Here is a 15,422-nt window from a genome sequence, read left to right as displayed (position 1 = left end):
AATTAAGATGCACCACCTAAGCTAAGTTATGAAATAGTTACTAAATAAACTGCCAAATAGATGCCTAAGTTACTAAATACGTAATTAATACATTTATAAATAAACAAAATTAAGATGTGCTACTAAAGCAGATAAAAATCTCAAAATTACATATTATTTATTTCTTCCTAGATTGTGCATTTACTAGAGCCGTCAAATGCTGAATTCCCTCTTCTCTGTTAACCAGATGAACAAACGTGGAAGCCTGAGACAGTGTCTCGCTGCGCATGACAGGACTATTTGCAACTAGCATTATTATCATTTTTATTATCTTCTTAAGGTATGCACAGGAAATGTCCAGTGGAAATTTATTAGAAAAATCATCTTCTGATGAACTCAATAAGAGAGTGTTTTAAAAAAAAAGAATTCTAGGCAAAATATAAATAACCAGACAGATTGGTTGATTGCGCATGTATCACACATAATATTAACTCTAACTTATTAAACATTTTCCATTGCCAAGATTTGGCTGTTTTGCTAAATTATTTCACTCATTTAATCCCTATAACAACTTATATAAGGGAGGTTTATTAAATAAGGGTCCTTTTAGAGAAAGAAATGTGAGTCTGAGAGAAGTAGAGTAACACGCATGCACAGTAGTCAGATTCATGTATAAAGCAAAGACCCTCACATTCAAGGCCTGTGTTTTCAACAGTACGCTTTCTGTATCTCCATTCTAAAGATAATTATAAATGTAGCTGTAAGGGGTTGGTCTGGTTATTACATTAAATTCAGCAAACACTGATTGATTGTTAACCTTTTGGCATATCAATAAAATTGATTCTACGCATCAGTTCTATCCAATCTGACGATTATGCTGGGGTAGACATTGTCAAGGACATGACGAATCTGTAAGATTGAACATTCAGGGAGCTGTGGGGTAGGTGAAGGTTTCTCCGAGCCTTTTTCTCCATAATATTTATTAATTTTCTTCTTACATGATAGCTCTCATTTTCTCATTCTTGTAACCAAAACCCCCACAAACATGCATGTCCTCGGGTCAATGACATCTCTTGTTCTATAATATTTAGGTAATTATGAGAACTCATCGGTTAGCTTACATTGAACATGTGTAAGAAATTTAGTTGCAAGGGCCTTGGTGGGTTGGTTAAAAATTTTCAGAGAACGGCCAGACCTCTCTGCTTGAAAACTATTAACTTGAGAAATAGCAGTAGTCTCAAATGAGGATCATGGCCATGACTCAGGATGCAGGCTGTCCTGGGGAACAGAGAGTCAGCTTTTCAAATTAAGGCATCAAATGAGCAAATTAGTAAGAACTTACTGTCAACCTGACGTTGAGCACATGAGTAGTCACTGTTTCAGCCAAATGGGGACTGACTAAGAAAAGGACGTGCTTAAGCTGAGCTGAAAAATATGCTGCAGTTGAGATTGCTCATTTTTATTTTATTTTGTCTGCTGCATTGTGTTTGATTCTCGGAATTCTATGAAGGGAACTGGCAAACAAAGATGTGCCCAAAGGCAGATGGCAGGGGTCTGTGGCTCATGTGCCACAGAATGTGACAGATCCCCCCTGGCTCTGTCTGGCCTCAGGGGGAGAACAAAGGAAATACATCAACTGTGTCCAAATATTTGAAGAAAGTTTCATTTAGTTCTGAGTAACTCTAAGAAACAAATCAAAGTATAGGGAACAGCGAGGAGACAATTTTAGATTCGGTGTAACAAACATTGTTTCCAGTGGTTGAGCTGTCCTGTGAAGGTGGTAATGAGCTCACTGTCATTGAAAATTATGAAGTCATACAAATGCCAGATTCAAGCAACCCTCCAGAAGTGCCAGGCACACACTCTTCCTTTCATGAGTGAGGAAACAGAACCTCAAAGAAGCTGCACGTCATGCTTAAGATCATGTTGCTGCTGGTGGCAGAGACAGGACTGCATCCCCAGGGGTTTCTGCTCCAAGCTCTGCCACCGAAGCCCAGCCACAGCCGTGCGTTGTTGGGTGACCATCAGTGACACAGAAAAGACGCTGAACTGTTAGCAGGATGAACTAGCTCACCTCCAGGAAGTCTGCTGCCTCTCAGGGTCTGTGCTTCTAGTTTAGGGGTTATTCGACTTACACATTTGGTTTTGTTATTTTGTTATTCCAAGTCAATATGATTTTTCTTCTGGGGATGCTTCTGTACTCAAATTGTTCAAATCACAGAACCAGAAACTCACACTGAGAAACATGAATTCCCCTGGGAGAGGTGAGCATGGTTACCACCCAGAGGTATTTCCAGCAGTCTCCTTAGGACTCAGATAGAAATGATCCCTTTCCTGGCTACTAAGAGCTCAAGGTGCTACTGCTAAAATCAGGGGTATTTGTGCTCATTGTAATGATGTTATTTCAGAACAAAGTAATTAGAAGAAAACAAAATTGTTTTGGGGAAAGGTGGAAAGGAGATTTGTCTAGATCATTCTTTGGTCCTAAAACTCTATTATACCTCCTTTTTGGAAGATGTAATGGTCAGAAAGAGTTTCACCTTTATCTTCTAATGGATACACTCTCGTTATTTTGTAATAGATGTTCTTAACACTCAACTCACAAATTCCAGACTGAATTTGTTTTCTTACCAGTGAATATACAAAAGATGAGTTCATTACAAGCTTAAAGTTTCAGAAACTTGATTCTCGTTCGGCTGTGAGTGGGCAGAATTCTATTAATACAATGTTGGTGATGATAAAAGTACTAGTAAGAGTTAACACTGAGGGATTCCTGGCTAGTAAGCAAGGACCATCATGATTATTAGAATCGTATTCCAAGGCTTCAGTCTTGTTCTGTTGTCAGCTTCCTACAAATTACTTCCTACCACCTCATCTGTAAAGTGAGGATCATGGCATTTATTAGCTCACACACATTACTGGTTGATTGGATAAAGTATAAGTCAGGGAAAGTTACTGCATTGATTCAGCTGGCATAACGTTTTTCTCCACTTACAATTTCACTAAAATGACCATAGGTTAATAGCCAATAGAACTCTGTCCTCTTCTGGGTGTAACAGCTATTTTGAAACACCGCAAATAGTCAGGTAATAGGAATGAAATCATCCATCTGGCTTTCAAAGCCCCTTGGCCTGTCATCCTGTTCCCCCTTGTGTATCCTTGAGGACAGGCTCGTTAGGCTCAATGCCACCGTCAGTGCAGGTTGTAATTGGTATCTGGCTAGCTTCAGAATGAAAAATTTTAGAATAGCATCACGTTATATTTCCAAAATCTAATATAGAAGTCCACATTTGATAATCACAAAACTCAGTAGAACCTGAAACACCCAACTACACAGTTGAGAGTCAGAAAAGTTTGTTGAGCAACTTCCATTTGTGGCTTAGGTGTACGCAATGGGATGAGTTTGGAATTAGGCTGGCCAGTCTCTTGGTGGAAGTGAGTTTACCTCAGATGACATATCTGACTTGGGTATCGTGCGTGATGGGTGATAACCACCTCTACATCCTTAATTTGGGGACCATGAGCTCCAGATATGAAAGCAGAATCTTTAGATCTTGAAACTCCGAAACAATGTTCTCTGTATTTGAATATAACCAGGAGTATTTCAATTTGGTTGAACTGCAGGTGTCACGAGTTGGTATCAACGTGAACTAGAGTGAGGCCTGAGGGTCTGTGGAAGAAGCACTTGTCCACGTGAACACTTCCAGGCCCTGCCCTTATTCAAGCCCCTCCTGGACCACTACACACCCTCCTGACCTACCTCCTCGCTCTTGTCTGTACCAGCTCAAGTCCTGCTGCAAAAGTGATTGTTCTACATCACAAAAATCTAGCCATGGTACTTCCCATCTTTGAGTTAACAGCTCGGCAGTGCTTTCTGGCTGAAGTCCTAATTCCTTAGCGTGGTGTTCGTCCTCCTCATGACCTAGTCCTTTCTTATCCTTCCGGTTTCACTTCTTACCGCCCACATGCCACATCGCCATAGACGCAGCTCACAACTCACTAGACGTGCTGTGCTTCCTCTGGCTTTGCACCTTCATTTCCTTTGCCTACAGCTCTCTTCCCACTCTTTCTCTGCCTCAGCCAGACCCACTCGTAGTCACTCGTCAGGACGTGCTCTGCCATTCTCTTCTAGAAGAGGCCCTCCTTATGTTCACTCCTCAGCTACGTACCTTACCATGTGTCTGTACACTCTGACGTTCATCTTTTTTTAAAAGAGCTTTTTTGAGACAAAACCCACATACCAAAAAAATTCACCCACTTACAATGTAAAATTCAGTGGATTCTGTTATATTCACAGAGTTGGGCAACTATCACCATAACCTAATTTCAGAACATTTTCAGCAGCCTAAAAGAAAACCCCACACCCACTAACCATGACCCCTCTTCCCCTGACCTCCCCCCTTCAGCCCTAGGCAGCCACTGATCTACTTTCTGTCCCTATTTGTTTGCTTATTCTGAACATTTCATTAAAAATAAAATCATAAAGACTGACTTCTTGCCCTTGGTATAACATTTTCAGGACTTATCCAAGTTGTAGTATGTATCAGTACTTTCTTCCTTTTTATGGACAAATACTATTCCATTGTATGGATATACCACATTTTGTTTATCCATTCAACAGTTGATACAAATTTGGGTTGTTTCTACTTTTAGCTCTTATGGATGATGATATTATAAACATTCATGTACAACTTTTCTGAGGACATATGTTTCCATTTCTCTTGAGTACACATGTAGGAGTGAAATGCTGAGTCACACAGAAACTTTATATGTAACATTTTGAGGAACAGCGGAGGAACCTGTTTCCTATAGTGGCTGACCCATTTTGCATTCCCACCAGCAATATACGAGGGTCCCAACTTCTCATCCTCAACACTTTCCTTTTCTTCTCTTCCCTTCTTCTATTATTACAACCATCCTAATGAAAGTTAAGTGCTATCTCCCTGTGGTTTTGATTTGCATTTCCCTAGTGACTATTGATTGAACATCTTTCCATATGCTTGACAGTCGTTTGTATATCTTCTTTAGAACAACGTCTATTCTGATCCTTTGCCAAAATTTTAATTAAGTTATTTGACTATGACTTATTGAGTCACAGTGTTTTTATATATTCTGGATACTACAGGGCCTTTATCAGTATGTAATTTCCAAATACTTTCTCCCATTCTGTGGCTATATTTTTACCTTCTTGATAGTGTTGTTTGCAACGCAAATGTTTTTAATTTTGATGAAATTCATTGTACCTGTTTTTCTCTAGTGGCTCATATTTTTGGTGCCATATCTGAGAAACTAACCTAGGGTGGTGGAGATTTACTCCTAGGGTTTTTCCTAAGAGTTTTATAGTTTTACCTCTTATATTTAGGTCTCTGATCCATTCTGAATTAGTTTTTGTGTATGATGTAAGAAAGGGGTCCAGCCTTTTTTATTTTCACATATGGATGTTTAGTCTTCACAGCACCATTTGTTGAAAGTGTAATCTTTTCCCCAGTGAATTGTCTTGGCACTCTTATGAAAAGTCAATTGACTATAAAGGCAAAACTTTACTTATGGACTCTCAGAAGTAACTCCAGTCTCCAGGCTCCCTGTGGGGCTCACAAAGAACACCATTATTCTCCCCCAAATTGCCTATTTGGCTTAATGTAGCTAGACTCACATCCTTTCACTAGAATCTTTTTGTATTATTTTTTCTGCTTCTGCTATGTTCACACTGGTGGCCTCCATGGCTAAAACTGGCTTTACCTTTTTTTTCACACAAAACACCGTCATGTGTATTCTAGAGTCTTAGGGTGTATTTGAGGCAACCAAAAATGTGCTTGAAATCTGTCTGCAAAGTATTTCTGTCACCAGAACTCCAGAAACTGACTGACAGTCCCCCCAAATAGGGAGGAGGATTGTTGGATGACATAACCCAAGGACATCTGGCCAGACCTCTAGTGGAAACAGAGCAGTAAAAACTTGCTATCAGCATTTCACTATGGGCTGAGCCACACAAGAGCAGATCCCATGAGCCATTGCTACAATGCAGTGCCCTGCTCTGTGCTTCCTAATTGCTTCCAGGAGATACCACCGCACTCTGCCAGTATCATCCTCTCTTCCCATTATCTGTGAATAATGAAAAGTCTTGGTTGTCAGAATTGGGTTAAAATCCTATCTCCAGCACTGACTAGCTATGAGATCCTGGCCTCCTTATCTGAAAATAAGACATTTGTTTCATAGGATGGTTATGAGAACTAAATGACATCTTTCCAGTGCAACAATTATGAGTGTCATGAACATATATGAAACTGGATTTTTTTAAATAATTATTATTTTTAGTCTTTACGGTCAGATGAATTTGCAGTTATGAGCTGAAGCAACAATAATTCAAGCTTAATCTGTGTTGAGATGATTATTTAACTCTCAGGATAAGGTAATGTTTATATCAGACTCCTTGTGATGGGTAAATTACATATTGAAACTAAAGAACAGCAGCATGATAGGTTATATTATTCCAGATACACTTGTAAATGTGTGCACGCATATTCTAGCTTTGAGAGGAACTCTATGAAGGTTACTAGATGTAGTGTCAAAGTGTTTATAGAAATTATGGTGTGATAATAAATCGGTCCAGTCTTGTTAATAGAAATGTGGTCAGAGCTTCGGCTCTTCCTAGAAAACTAAAAAGCACATGGAATACAAAAGATTGATAATTATGTTCTTAATTCTCCTCTAGACTGTGAGCTCTTCTAGGTCTGGCTCATGTTTTCCATATTTGTATCTCTATTACCTAAAAAGGCTGCCTGGTAAATATAAGTTTGATGAATAAAAGATTGACAAAGGAGAGGAGGATGGGGAGAAGGAAAAAAAAGAAAAAGTTCACCTGGGTTGACTTCACCTTATAATATACCTTCCCCTCAATTTTAGTCCACTCATCTCAACCCCAAAACTGCCCCATCCCATGTCAGTTCTCAGCACCTAGCTTCCTGCCAAATATGTTTATAATTGCAGTACTGATGATCATTAACAATTTAGTGAGATTACTTAGTGAATAGCATATCTTTGTGAGTAACATTTATTTATGTTAGAGAAAAAATTGATGTCTTAACTCAAGGAGGTTATTAGTGTGAGGATTTCTCATATCCTAATGGGGTATCAGGACTGTCTGCCCTCAGCAGGGACTCTCTGGAACCCTCTTCCTTTCCCTTCTTCATGGCTCTGGTGAGCCACATGCACCCAGGCAGAGCCCTACTGACACGCAGGGTGCCAGACCTCCAAGACATACCGACAAGAAATACTAGAACAAAATTAACTGGGGAAAAGGTATTAAGGTTTTCATAGCAAATTATTTTCATTCCCACTTAATCGAATCTTAGCTTTCCTGATTTTTCCTCCCTCTTTCTTAGCACATAGTTTTCTACCCTATAATTGCTACCATATTGATACACATAAATTAGTCATATCCTGGATATAAAATGGTTTGCTTTTTAAAAAAATAGCTGCAATAAACAGTTCCTACAAATCAGCTTACTCTCTGGTTGAGGATTTTAAATAAGTCATGATTTTTCCAGGCTTACATGAAGCTTGGGAGAATGACTGAATCCTAGAAAATATTACGGTTTGTATTTCACTACTAGCCTTCCACCAGTTTAAAAACATTATGTGTATTTTTATGAGAACTTGGAAACTAAACATAAAGAGTGGCAGGAGAACAGGCTGCTAAAATACAAGATGGAGAAAGTATTTTTCACCCTAGAGAAACCAATACCAATTCACTGAGTTTCAATCTTAATCACTTTTTGTTCAAGAAATATAGGACTGAGTTTCTTTGAGTATTATAGATCTGATCTTAACTACCCTAAGTGTGGGTTATCTGTTATTTCCAAAATATACTAATAGGCTGTCAATGGAATTAGCATTTTATCCAAACTTAAGATATGCCTGCCTTATTGAATGAAGAACTCTAATGTGTCATTAAAGGTTTTTGTTTTGGATAAATAGGGTTCTAGGTGTGATAGATGTTATTTAATTTATGTAGGAAAAGAAAGAAAGGAAGAGCTTTTTCTGTCACATAGAAATGAGTCCAGATGACATTTAACTTGAATGAATAACAGGTAGCTTAAATCAGAAGGATAATGTCTGAATGTTTTATACTCTCTCTCTATTAATATATCCTGAATTGTTACCCCATGGGTTGGAAAAGGTATACATCTTGGGAAAAAAATAATGAGTCTCATTATCTAGAATAACCTAAGAACCTATTAAAATCAATACAAAATTTTACTAAGTTGGTAGTATTTAAGATAAATCAATAACTTTTCTTACATCAGTAGTAATAAACATAAAAATGTAATAAAAATCCATTTTTAATAGTAAAAACAAAACTATAAAATGCCTAGGAATACCTTATGAATAAGTTCATAAATAAACTAAACAAAGTAAGATCTTTATGAAGAATCATATAAAGATTTATGTAAAAGACTAATATGTAATGTAAAACATATACATTTTATTCAATTTTTAAAAATATAAACATCTTTCAAAAAATATATATAAACATCTTTCAAATTAGTCTTACTAAATTACAATCAAAATCCCCACAGGATTTTCTTAGTGGAATTTTATATGCTCAGTTTAAAGTTATCTGAAGAGAAAATCCTTGACTTGCATTGCAAAGAGTATTTTCAAAAGTTAAAAATAAGAACATACAAAGTGAAGAAATAGATTCATGTAAATATACGTGTGGATATTTGATAAATTTGTTATTTTAAATTGGTGATGACAAGACTAACTACTCAAAAAAAAAATGAGTAACAACTGGCCATGCTTTGGGGAAAAATAAATTTAGATATTTATGTCATACCATACACACAAAATAAAACCCAGATAAATTAGTAAGTTGTTATAAAATATAAGAGGATTTTAAAGAGTAATTTAGGAGGAAAAATTTCTCAAAGACAAAAAATATTCCCCAGTTTAGAAGTGGCTGATAGTTTTAACTAGATCTCAAAAGACATCATGAACAAAATAAAAGTCAATGAACTAGAAGACTATTTCATATATGTGTGTATGTGTAGCAGTTCACAAAAAAGACAATTAAAATGCCCTGTAAACATATGAACATATCAGCAATGTCACTAATAATCTCAAATGCAACTTGAAACATGAGGTGGCACTTTTCTTCACTGGATTGGCAATATTTAAGGGATTAGTAATATCCAGTGTTGGCAAGGAAATGGGGGAAAAAAGATACTCTAGTATATGACTGATAAAAGCATCAGTTAGTATGGCCTTTTGAAATGCAATTTGGTTGTGTCTTCCAAAAACAAGGAAGAATATGTTCAGCAGAACAATCATGTGCACGCACATAAAGATACACGTGCACAGCTGGCGGCGTGTTTTAATAGCAAACTGGTAAATTTCTATCAGTAAGGACATGAATATGTTTTTTATGATACGTTTGCTCATTCATACCAGAGAATACTTGTAAAGTGGTCAAGAACCATGAGATAGATGTCCATTTCTGACATGGGATGATTTCCAGGGCATAAATATGGAAGCAATAAACAGAAGTTGCAGAAAGTCAGTGCCGGGTGAATCACATAGTTAGAACGAGAAAACAAACACACAAAATAGTCAGGGGTGTGTATGTATTTAATGTAAATTAAAGAATATGTTGACTGTTTGCACATCAAAGATGTGCTGTGGGAGAGGATGAGAATGCAGTGGGACACCAAAGAGGACTTGCTTTTTTGATCTCTAACAGTTCTCTGTTATTCACATCCTTTCAATGAGATAGGTTCATTCTCAGGACAAAAATAAGGTAGAAAAGCATCCGCACGCTTCCCCAGGTACGAGGTAGGGATCAGCAGTTTGAAGTCTCCTCGGGGAAGACGGGTAAAGCTGAGGCTTTAAGCTCCTATGAACAGAGATTGGCAGTAGCAGAGCTTTAAGGTAGGAATATATTCAATAGGATTTAGCAAAAGCCAAACTACTAGCTAGTTTTCATTATAGCGCTTTTGATTCAGCATGCACATACCTGAATATACTTCAAACAGAAACCATACTCGGTGTGTGTCAACTTTCCGCAAGGAAGGCCAGCCAGCTAATTGGAACTGTCCTTTGTGGGATGAGAATCAGAACAGCCATTCCCAGTGGCAGGTCCCTAAAATGATGCGACAATCTATTGTTTTATTGGCTCTCAGTAATCAGCATATTCAAGCCTGCAGCAGAACAGAATGCCGAAGAAAACATATGCTTTGTTTATTCCAAAACATACGCTCTGTTCTTGACCCAAACAAGTTAAATGTTCTCTTGGTGGTCATCATTTTAAGGACAAGGATTAATTTGACATACAGGAAAGAAGATATACCACAGCTTGAAAAGTAGCAGATGGAATGCATTTTACCTAAGGAAGAAGGTACAGGCTGAACACTGGTCTCATAGCTCAAATAAGGCAAGTCTCTCTCCTCAAGTGTTTCCTCATAAGTTAGGAAGGAACACAATGTTTTTCAACTAAATGCTGCAAAAAGAGAAATCACATTCTGTAAACCAGTGCTGGGAGACTCTTGGAAAATGGAGGCTGGAGATTAGGAACAAGGGGCATAGAGGTTAAAATCCTCTCAAATCTAAGTCCAAACTAGACTGAGAGAATGTTGTCTTCAACCTGTGAGAAGCTTTTAGGTAAGTTACAGTGTCTTTGTCCAGTCCTCCCAAAAGCTGAGGAAACCAAGGGCTTGATGGGTAAAATGACTTGGTGTGGCCACGCGGCTGGCTGTGGTTGACACTCATGGGACGCTGTGCACTGGAAGCAGTTCTCTCTATTTGTATGTGTCTAACTGGTTACGGAGCACCGGGATTGCTGCAATGCGAGAAAAGGCCCAGAGCTTTTGGTGAACTTACGCATTATTTTATCATTCATTAGCAAGCTCTAACCACATGAAAAGCACACTGATATACACGGGCTATAAAACAAAAAGTGAAGGAAGCTGTCTCTGATGGCAGCGGGATCAGACTCGATCCGGGCCATCACAAAAAAATGCCTGCAGGAGCTGTGCGTGGGCTGTGTGACTGTGTCAGATGAGGACACAGTCCCTAGTCCTTTCTCCCTCTGTCCATCAAAATAAAATGCCACAAGGGGAGGTCTGACGTCCTACTTTGCACAGTCACCACGAAGACTGTCCCAAGTCTGTGTATGAGAAAAGATACCCTTTGTATACACATCATTCTGTCAAATAAACATGCAGGTTCATCCTTTCGTAATAACGATTCACCATATTTTCCCAAGGTGAAAAACAAGGCATAGGAATTAAAAGTTGCCTGGATATTACTTTGGTCTTCAGTTCCAGTAAAAGAATCTCTTAATTTGTCTGAAACTATAAGCAAAAGGGGGTCTAGGGATGTGGTTATTCACAAGCCATGACATGCAGTGTGCCCGCGGATGTCTGTCCTATCGCAGAAGAACGCCCTGTCAGTCATCTTTCAGTACAATTTTTCCACTTTAAATGACGTTCATAATCAGATTCTCCCTTCAGTCTCCGAATGTTCTCGAGAGACAACTGAATCCCATTTTCAGCTCTTGATAAAATCTTTCATCCTACTAATCATATGCCTTTTTGGGAAGAATGAATAGTTAAAACAGGCATTTTAGTGATGGATACGGGTGACCCGTGTGCTGGAGTCTCGCCTTACCTAAGTGAAAACCGTTCATGTCTTTTTCTTTGTCTCAGTCTTTGTACCTTATCACGTAACCCTCGGTAGACTGGCAGAGAGTCGTCTTTCGGGAACCTCATTCTTCATGAAGTAACTATGACTGACGTCCCCTACTGGCTCCTGTTTTAATGGTGTTGCCATTAAATGGATGCATCCGGGATACCCTCTTCTCCTCCAAAACCCTTAGAGAAATACGTAAAGCGGGTTTCCCTTTTTCATTCTTTTTTGTTTCACTGCCTCAAAAGGAAAGCATGAGATTCTGCAAATATATTAGGAGGAACTGGGTGACAGTGCTTCTGTACATGGATAAATATTGAAGCCAATTTGGGAGAATTAAGGAAGATGGTACACTATGGTTTAATGCAAAAATGTTGAAATTCCATTAGTTCTTTGGAGAAAGCTTTATGAATTTAAATATCTTTCCTCCTCCAAAAGGGATATATATATATATTTTTTCCTTGTCACTCTCGAAGGGGATTTTATAGGATGCGGTCCAAGTGATTAAATCAACACACTTAAATGCCCTTAAATTATTTACTAGAGCTGCTAGAACAAAGAGCCACAAACTGGGTGACTTAGAAGAACAGAAACTTACTGCCTCACAGTCTGTAGGCCAGAAGTCTGCAATCAAGATGCCGGCAGGACCGTGCTCCTCTGACTGCGAGGGAAGGCTGTGTCCCAGCTGACCCTCTTGAAGTGGGGAGCTTCGAGCACTTAACCAGCTTGTGGCAGTGAACCTCCAGTCTTCCCATGGTGCTATGTAGATCAAATGTTTGTGTGTCCCCAAACTTCTCATGTTGAAACCTAATTCCCAACGTGGTGGTATTCGGAGGTGGGGCCCTTGGGAGGTGATTACATAGGTTATGAGGGTGGAGCCCTCATAGACAGAATTAGTGTCCTTATAAAAGAGGCACCAGAGAGCTCCCAGCTCCTTTCCACCGTGTGGGCAGCCAGTGAGAAGACAGTCATCATGAACCAGGAAGCTGGCCCTCACTTGATACCCAACCCGCCGGCTCCTTTGTCTTGACTTCTCCGGCTTCAGAACCACGAGGAACACATTGCAGCCGTTCCCAAGTGTCCAGTCCATGTCATTCTGCTGTGGCTTCCTGAGCGTTCTCCATGTGTGTGTGTCTGTCTTTATGGCCAAAACTCCCTTCTCTATGAGGACACCAGTCATGAGGGATCAGGGCCCACCCTAAAGGCTCCATCTCAGCTGATCACATCTGCAGTGGCTGTTTCCAAATAAGGCCACCTTCTGAGGTTCTGGAGTGAAGGCTTCAAAATACGAGTTTTTAGGGGACACATTTCAACCCACAATACTCTTCACGTTTTAGGAACTTTTCTTTTTTTCCCTCAATTATATACTATCTTCTCAGTTCTTTGAATAAACCAGGCCTCCCATCTATCCTGTCGGCACAAGCTTTCTCCACGCACCCTCTCCCAGCACACGTGCATGGAAAGCCCTAATTCTTCACGGAAGACCCACCTCAGTCATCACTTTCCCCGACCCTCCAGAAACACCTGATCATGCCTCATGCCGTGTGACCATTGTGCCATTCTTTTATTGCTGGATTTGTCAAACCGCACTGATTGCAATTTTATTTATTAGCTGATTGAGGATATCCTCAGAGCTAAGCACAATATGTATTTAATATTAAGTAGTCAGTGTCTGTGTGTGTGTCAAATGAATAAATACATCATAACTTATTGAACAATTATTTATACTTTTTATAAGAATATCTTTGTCTTCCTGCAGAGCATTTTTGTATATGTTGTCTTCAAAAATAGACTTTTTGTTATCTAGAGATATTAAAAAACTGATCAAGGACTGGACAAGCCATGCAGAAAATTCTGGAAAACTCCCTGTGAGTTGTCGGAAGGAACTTTTTGGTCTAAGGGAGAAAACCAATTGCAAGTACATTTTAAACAGAAACGAAAACTGAGAACCATAATGTACCAAACTCTACACTGCTGGTAAAATGCATTATCATTTTCTTGGTGGCTTGGGGAACAACAACTAAGGAATTAAATTGCCTTGTCCCTTCCTGAAACACTTCCATAATTATACCCACTCCCAAAGCACTGCTTTCTTATCCAGACAGAATTAAATGCAACTTTACCTCCTGAAATCAGAATATGGCATCATAAATTCAAGAACTGCTATTACCTTTGCTCATACTGTTGCTTTTCGATTAGCTGCAACATGCAGAGACTTCCACAGTTTATTGCTAGGTACTCAACTGAAATTCAGTTCAAGTTCAGTTTTCCTCTAACTGATAACCTCATGCTCAAAAATTGCCCCTGAAAGACTGCTGTGACAGTCAATACTGAACCCCAGGTAGCTGGGTGACAAATGATGGCACAACAAAATGGGGCTGCTCATAATAAGAACAGTACTATCAAAACCTTTTTCCCTCCAAATGCATAATTCTGCATTGAACCTGCCATAATTCAAAACCATTTTTGTTGGGCCAGAGCTAAATCCGAAGTTCAGCAAATAGGCTGAGGTTTTGCTGGTGGCCATAATCATGAGTATGGAGTCCTACCATGGTTGGTGACAGCTCCCATTTCTAGCTCATCTTTTAGTTGAACTCCACCCTTTATCTCAGGTTAAAAAATTCGAAGTCATTCTTGAGTCCTTTTTTTCCCCTGTCACCACATCCAGTCCCTCAGGAATCTCTCATGAAATGCAACCAGCTCTACCTCCAAAATCTGTATGGGATCCAACCACCCGCTTTTGCCTCCAGAGCTGTCACTCCAGCACTAGCCATTAACACCCCCGGCTTGGATTAACGTAGTAACTTCCTGAATGTCTTCCATTCTTGCCCTTTTACCTTTATTTCTCAACAGAGCAGCCAGAGAACATGTCTTAAGATTTGAATCAGATCAAATCCCTCCTCCACTTTTCGCAACAACGTCCAACGGCCAAAAATTAACGAGGCAGCCTCTTGTCTTAAACTCTTCTGAGGCTGTCCCCTGTCCCCTGTCCCCTGTCCCCTGACTCCTCCTCTTTCTCCAAGCTGTTTCCTTGTCTTTCGTCGCCTCCACCCAAGGTGATCATCTTTGAGATGAGGCCAACCTTGACCACTTTATAAATCACCAGCTGCCCCCCACCGCCCCGTATTCTCCATCCCCTTGCACTGCTCCATTTTTCTATTACTTGCAGCGCTCATGACCTTCTAACATATGAGATAACGCTCTCATTTATTTAGCCCGTTCTTTATTGTCTGTCTTTTCTCTGCTTACACAGAAACTCTCCCCGGGTAGAAATCTTCACCTGTTTTGTTCACTGATGTGTCCTAAGCCCATTGGCAAAGGAAGCCAACCAGCCTTGATTTCAGTTCAGTTTAGCTATTACTCCATAACAAAGCATCCTAAAATTTGGTAGCTTAAACAAAGAGCATTTGATTGCTTTTGCTGACTCTCTGGGCTGCCATTTTAGTTATTGACTGATGAGCAGCAAAACACATACAGCTTAGTGACCTAAAACACACTCACTTTTCTCTCTCTCGTAATTCTGTGCTGGGGAGTCCCATGCAGCTGCACTCAGATAACATCCCTGGGCGGTTTCACACACACATCTGGGGATCAGGCAGGGGTGCTGGCGAGCTGAGCTCAGCTGGGCTGCTGGGCTGGCTGGAGCTCTGTCCTTCTCCATGCAAGTCCCAGGGCCTCTCCTTCACAGATGCCCTCCCAGCGGCCTCCCTGCATTGCTCCAGCAACGCAGCTGGACGTCTTACACTGCAGCTCACGGG

The sequence above is a fragment of the Camelus bactrianus genome, chromosome 29, assembly GCF_048773025.1.
Source record: "Camelus bactrianus isolate YW-2024 breed Bactrian camel chromosome 29, ASM4877302v1, whole genome shotgun sequence".
Classification (NCBI taxonomy): Eukaryota; Metazoa; Chordata; class Mammalia; order Artiodactyla; family Camelidae; genus Camelus; species Camelus bactrianus.
This window is presented reverse-complemented; position numbering follows the sequence as displayed.